The sequence below is a fragment of the Galeopterus variegatus genome, unplaced genomic scaffold, assembly GCF_000696425.1.
Source record: "Galeopterus variegatus unplaced genomic scaffold, G_variegatus-3.0.2 Scaffold12574, whole genome shotgun sequence".
NCBI classification, from domain to species: Eukaryota; Metazoa; Chordata; class Mammalia; order Dermoptera; family Cynocephalidae; genus Galeopterus; species Galeopterus variegatus.
This window is the reverse complement of record NW_007738685.1, coordinates 6,449-12,424: the sequence shown is the minus strand read 5'-3', so window position 1 is coordinate 12,424 and position 5,976 is coordinate 6,449. Positions and strand designations below refer to the sequence as shown.

At 39.2% G+C, this 5,976-nt stretch overlaps 1 pseudogene; it reads left to right on the top strand.

Moving 5' to 3' along the window:
• The window catches only part of LOC103581215, a 16,029-nt pseudogene extending 10,648 nt beyond the window's left edge, over positions 1 to 5,381 (top strand).
• Positions 5,382 to 5,976: the final 595 nt, after the last annotated feature.

Sequence of the window (5,976 nt, the reverse complement as noted above, 5' to 3'; positions counted from 1 at the left end):
GAAAAGCAATCATGTTTCCTCACTTGAGATGGACACCTCCCCTTCGTCTGAAGAAGTATTTTCTTGGCTCTCAGCTCTGTAAAGAAATGGATTTTCCATACCTTGGGTAGATTGGCATAAGGCTGCTTTGTGATTGAATAAGAGAAGATTTACAGGCACAGGAGTTGCAGTGATGCACAGATAACCTGGAAAAGTTTTCATCTCCCTTGCCTGCAGGCTGTCTCATTGAATTCTGTAGACAAGAATCCCCAAATCTAAAAAATCCAACACGCCTACAGAGTGTATCAAGCATTTCTTTACAAAATGGAAATGATTTGTTTTTGACAGGCCCACAAGTGACAAAAACCAATTATTTCATATGGAAGAACTGCCAACCAACTGGAATGGAATTTCTGGGCGCAATCAGAAAATTTCTGTTCCTATATCTTCACCCATGTAAAGATTAAGACCCTGAGAGAGGGAATCATTGTCACTGGAAATCATGAGTCTCTTTTGTCCCAGAGAATATCTCTTTGTGATCCAGCATGTGTGATAAAGCTGTGTTTCTTCTGTGGGTTTGTCAATAATTTTGTTTGCTTCTGTATAGAAATGTGGAGAGGCAAATTTTTATGCCACACATTGAAATTTATGCTTCTCAATTAAAGTTTCCTTGTAGGAATGATATAAGCACAGTGTTGTTAAGGAGAGAAATCTGTATGATGAGAAGTTCTATAGGATAAGTGTTTCTCAGTGCAGANAAAAAAAAAAAAAAAAAAAAAAAAGCTGTGTTTCTTCTGTGGGTTTGTCAATAATTTTGTTTGCTTCTGTATAGAAATGTAGAGAGGCAAATTTTTATGCCACACATTGAAATTTATGCTTCTCAATTAAACTTTCCTTGTAGGAATGATATAAGCACAAAGTGCTGTTAAGGAGAGAAATCTGTATGATGAGAAGTTCTATAGGATAAGTGTTTCTCAGTGCAGATATACAAGATATTTTATGAATTTTCATCAGTCAGAAAATAAACAGCAGGCCATGAGTCTCATGCAATCACTGAGAGTCTGAGAAACAAATTTAAATATAGTCTTATGTTCAGGGCCGGTTTCATGGACATGCAACTGGTTCAGTCACACAGTCCACATGCTGGGATGGGTCCATGCTTGGTTCAATATTCTGTGTTGCTGTCTTCAAATTCCTGATGATATTTTTAAAAGGGGACTTGCATTTTTATTTGGAACCAGGACTCACAAATTTTGTAAATTTACATTTCCTTTCTAATAAAATCTTTTTTACTTTATCTAAATGGAAAAGTATTTTTCAAGGAAACCCTAAAACATATTGGTGGCCATTAGTTATTTAATTTTGTTATGTGGTGAGTTTGAGAGCCATAAAAATAAAGAATGAATAGAAAAAACAGTTATGTATTTGAAAGCCATAAAAATAAAGAATAAATAGAAAAAACAGTTATGTTATTATAAAGAGATGGATTCATAGATAAAGATGAAAGAGGAAGAGCAGGAGGACATGGAGGAGGACAAGGATGAGAAAACTTCAAGATAAATAGAATTTTTGCAATTTTTAGAATGCTAACCCTTAAAGCTTGTAAAAACAATGAGTGAGAACTTTTTATTTATTCCATAAATATATGCCATTCATGGCTGGGGGCTCTGGTGGAAACCTATGTGGATGCCATCAACAGTGGAGCTTTACCTTGTTAAAAGAATGGTGGCAATAAAAATAATAAAAATAAAAATAAAATAAAAAAAAGAACGCAGTGACAACTCTGGCCCAGCGTAAGAACACAGTGGCCGTGCAGAAGGCAGCTGACCACTACAGCGAGCAGATGGCCCAGCGCGTGAGGCTCCCCACAGACACGCTGCAGGAGCTGCTGGACGTGCACGTGGCCTGTGAGAGGGAGGCCACTGCGGTCTTCCTGGAGTTCCCCTTCAAGGATGATACATGGGAATTCCCAAAGAAGCTTGTGGTACTTTTAGCATTTATTCTTCCTGAGTTCTGCCCTTCTGAAATGATGCTTTAAGCCTACCTCTTTGACCCATGGTTCATCTCCATGAAGGAATTCTACGGGCTACAGTTCACCCTTTTTCTAAAAGATTAGCACCTTATTTTCTATTGTTGCAAAACAAATTACCATGAGTTTAGCAACTTAAAACAACACACATTATTAGCTCACAGCTCTGTAGGTAAGAAGTTCATGTCAGTGTATCCGAGCATTCTGTTCAGTGTACCATCACCTGAAAACAAGGTGTCAGATGGGCTAAGTGCTCATCTGGAGGCTCTGGGGAAACCTCCTTCATTTTCAGGCCAACAACATGCATCAAATCCTTCTGTTTCTAATCTCTCTGACTTCCTCTTCTGTCAGCAGCTGGAGAAAACTGCTTTAAAGAGCTCATGTGATTAGATCATGCCCAACAGGGTACTCTCCATTTCTTAAAGTCAACCTGGGCTATGTAACATAATCTAATCACAAGACTAATGTCCATCGTATTCACAGGCCCAGGGACTGCGCAGGGGAGAGAAGGCTTATTGGACACCTTAATTCTGCTTACCATAGGCAACTTCACTGAAAGTTTGTCTTTCACTCTGTCCGGGATTGACCTAACAGGGACAAAAACATCTTAATTCAGATTAAGGAAATCCAGCAGGATTTAATTTACAACTACAAACAAAAAAAATATCTGTTCCTATATCCTCACACATTCAAACCCTCATCGAAAGAATTCATGAAGGATTCAAAACTCTGTACAGAATACACTTAGCTCATTGATGAGGAGGTGATTTGCCATGTATACATTTTCATCCAGAGCAACCCACATTCTTTGAAGAAATTTTATTTCCAGCCAGAATTGAACTTTCTATTGCTCATTATTGGTGGTCATCCAAACCAATAAATTTACAGGTATTGAGTCTGACCCCAAGGGAGTTATGGGAGTTTCCAGAAGTCACACAGAGAATTGAGCAGCAGTGGGACTAAAACAAGCCTTCTGACTCCTGGTCTATACTGCATCCCCTCCTGAGGCCATCAGGCTGCTTCTTCCAACNTGAATTTTCATCAGTCAGAAAATAAACAGCAGGCCATGAGTCTCATGCAATCACTGAGAGTATGAGAAACAAATTTAAATATAGTCTTATGTTCAGGGCCGGTTTCATGGACATGCAACTGGTTCAGTCACACAGTCCACATACTGAGATGGGTCCATGCTTGGTTCAATATTCTGTGTTGCTGTCTTCAAATTCCTGATGATATTTTTACAAGGGGACTTGCATTTTTATTTGGAACCAGGACTCACAAATTTTGTAATTTACATTTCCTTTCTAATAAAATCTTTTTTACTTTATCTAAATGGAAAAGTATTTTTCAAGGAAACCCTAAAACATATTGGTGGCCATTAGTTATTTAATTTTGTTATGTGGTGAGTTTGAGAGCCATAAAAATAAAGAATGAATAGAAAAAACAGTTATGTTATTATAAAGAGATGGATTCATAGAGAAAGATGAAAGAGGAAGAGCAGGAGGACGTGGAGGAGGACAAGGATGAGAAAACTTCAAGATAAGTAGAATTTTTGCAATTTTTAGAATGCTGACCCTTAAAGCTTGTAAAAACAATGAGTGAGAACTTTTTATTTATTCCATAAATATATGCCATTCATGGCTGGGGGCTCTGGTGGAAACCTATGTGGATGCCATCAACAGTGGAGCTTTACCTTGTTAAAAGAATGGTGGCAATAAAAATAATAAAAATAAAAATAAAATAAATAAAAGAATGTGGTGACAACTCTGGCCCAGCGTGAGAACACAATGGCCGTGCAGAAGGCAGCCGACTACTACAGCGAGCAGATGGCCCAGTGCGTGAGGCTCCCCACAGACACGCTGCAGGAGCTGCTGGACGTGCACGCGGCCTGTGAGAGGGAGGCCACTGCGGTCTTCCTGGAGTTCCCCTTCAAGGATGATACATGGGAATTCCCAAAGAAGCTTGTGGTACTTTTAGCATTTATTCTTCCTGAGTTCTGCCCTTCTGAAATGATGCTTTAAGCCTACCTCTTTGACCCATGGTTCATCTCCTTACCATTGAAGAAGGAACCTGGATTATTGGGATTGAAGGGGCTCTACGGGCTACAGTTCACCCTTTTTCTAAAAGATTAGCACCTTATTTTCTATTGTCGCAAAACAAATTACCGTGAGTTTAGCAACTTAAAACAACACACATTATTAGCACACAGCTCTGTAGGTAAGAAGTTCATGTCAGTGTATCCGAGCATTCTGTTCAGTGTACCATCACCTGAAAACAAGGTGTCAGATGGGCTAAGTGCTCATCTGGAGGCTCTGGGGAAACCTCCTTCATCTTCAGGCCAACAGCATGCATCAAATCCTTCTATTTCTAATCTCTCTGACTTCCTCTTCTGTCAGCATTTGGAGAAAACTGCTTTAAAGAGCTCATGTGATTAGATCATGCACAACAAGGTACTCTCCATTTCTTAAAGTCAACCTGGGCTATGTAACATAATCTAATCACAAGACTAATGTCCATCGTATTCACAGGCCCAGGGACTGCGCAGGGGAGAGAAGGCTTATTGGACACCTTAATTCTGCTTACCATAGGCAACTTCACTGAAAGTTTTTCTTTCACTCTGTCTGGGATTGACCTAAAAGGGACTAAAACATCTTAATTCAGATTAAGGAAATCCAGCAGGATTTAATTTACAACTACAAACAAAAAAAATATCTGTTCCTATATCCTCACACATTCAAACCCTCATAGAAAGAATTCATGAAGCATTCAAAACTCTGTACAGAATACACTTAGCTCATTGATGAGTAGGTGATTTGCCATGTATACATTTTCCTCTACAGCAACCCATATTCTTTGAAGAAATTTTATTTCCAGCCAGAATTGAACTTTCTATTGCTCATTATTGGTGGTCATCCAAACCAATAAATTTACAGATATTGAGTCTGACCCCAAGGGAGTTATGGGAGTTTCCAGAGGTCACACAGAGAATTGAGCAGCAGTGGGACTAAAACAAACCTTCTGACTCCTGGTCTATACTGCATCCCCTCCTGAGGCCATCAGGCTGCTTCTTCCAACAGGATCACAGTAGGACCTTACTTCTAGCAGCTGCTTTCTATTTGATTTCCCTACATTTTCCTGGCAGGACACCATGGAAAAAAAGAAGGAAGATTTCTTGCTGCAGAATGAAGAGGCATCTGTCACATATTGCCAGGCTGAGCTTAAGCAGCTTTTAGAGACCCTGATGGAAAGTATTTTGAGAGAAATCTCTGTTCTGGGAGGGTACAGTCTCTATTTGGAAGCAAAGAAAAAGGTTGAAAGAGACTATACGTTAGTGCCCAAGAAAGCTAAAGATAACCCCTCTCCTGACTGTTAAGATCAGAGATTAGGTTTGCCTGTTTGTGAATTATGTATAAATGGAATCAAGAATATGCATTCTGGTCATGTGGTGGTGAACTCCCACAATTTTTGTTTGTCTGGGAAATACACTGTTTCTCCCTCATTTCTGAAGGACAGGCTTGCTGGGTATAGAGTTCTTGGCTGATGTTCTTTTTCTTTTAGTATTTTGAATATATCATCCCATTTTCTTCTGGCCTATAGGGTTTCAGCTGAGAAGTCTGCTGTTAGTCTGATGGGGGTTCCCTTATAGGTGACTTGATGCTTTTCTCTGCCTGCTTTTAGAACTCTCTCCTTGTCTTTGAGCTTTTCAAGTTTGACTATGTGTCTTGGAGAGGATCTTTTTGGATTGAATCTGTTTGGGGACCTTTGAGCTCCCTGGATCTAAAGGTCTGCATCTCTCCCTACACCTGGGAAGTTTTCTCTTATCATTCCATTGAATAGGTTTTCAATGCCTTTTCCTTTCTCCTCCCTTTCTGGAATATCCATGATTCGGATATTTGAGCACTTAAGTTTATCCACTAGCTCTCTTAGATTTTCTTCATTATTTTAAATTCTTTTTTCCTTTTTTTTTT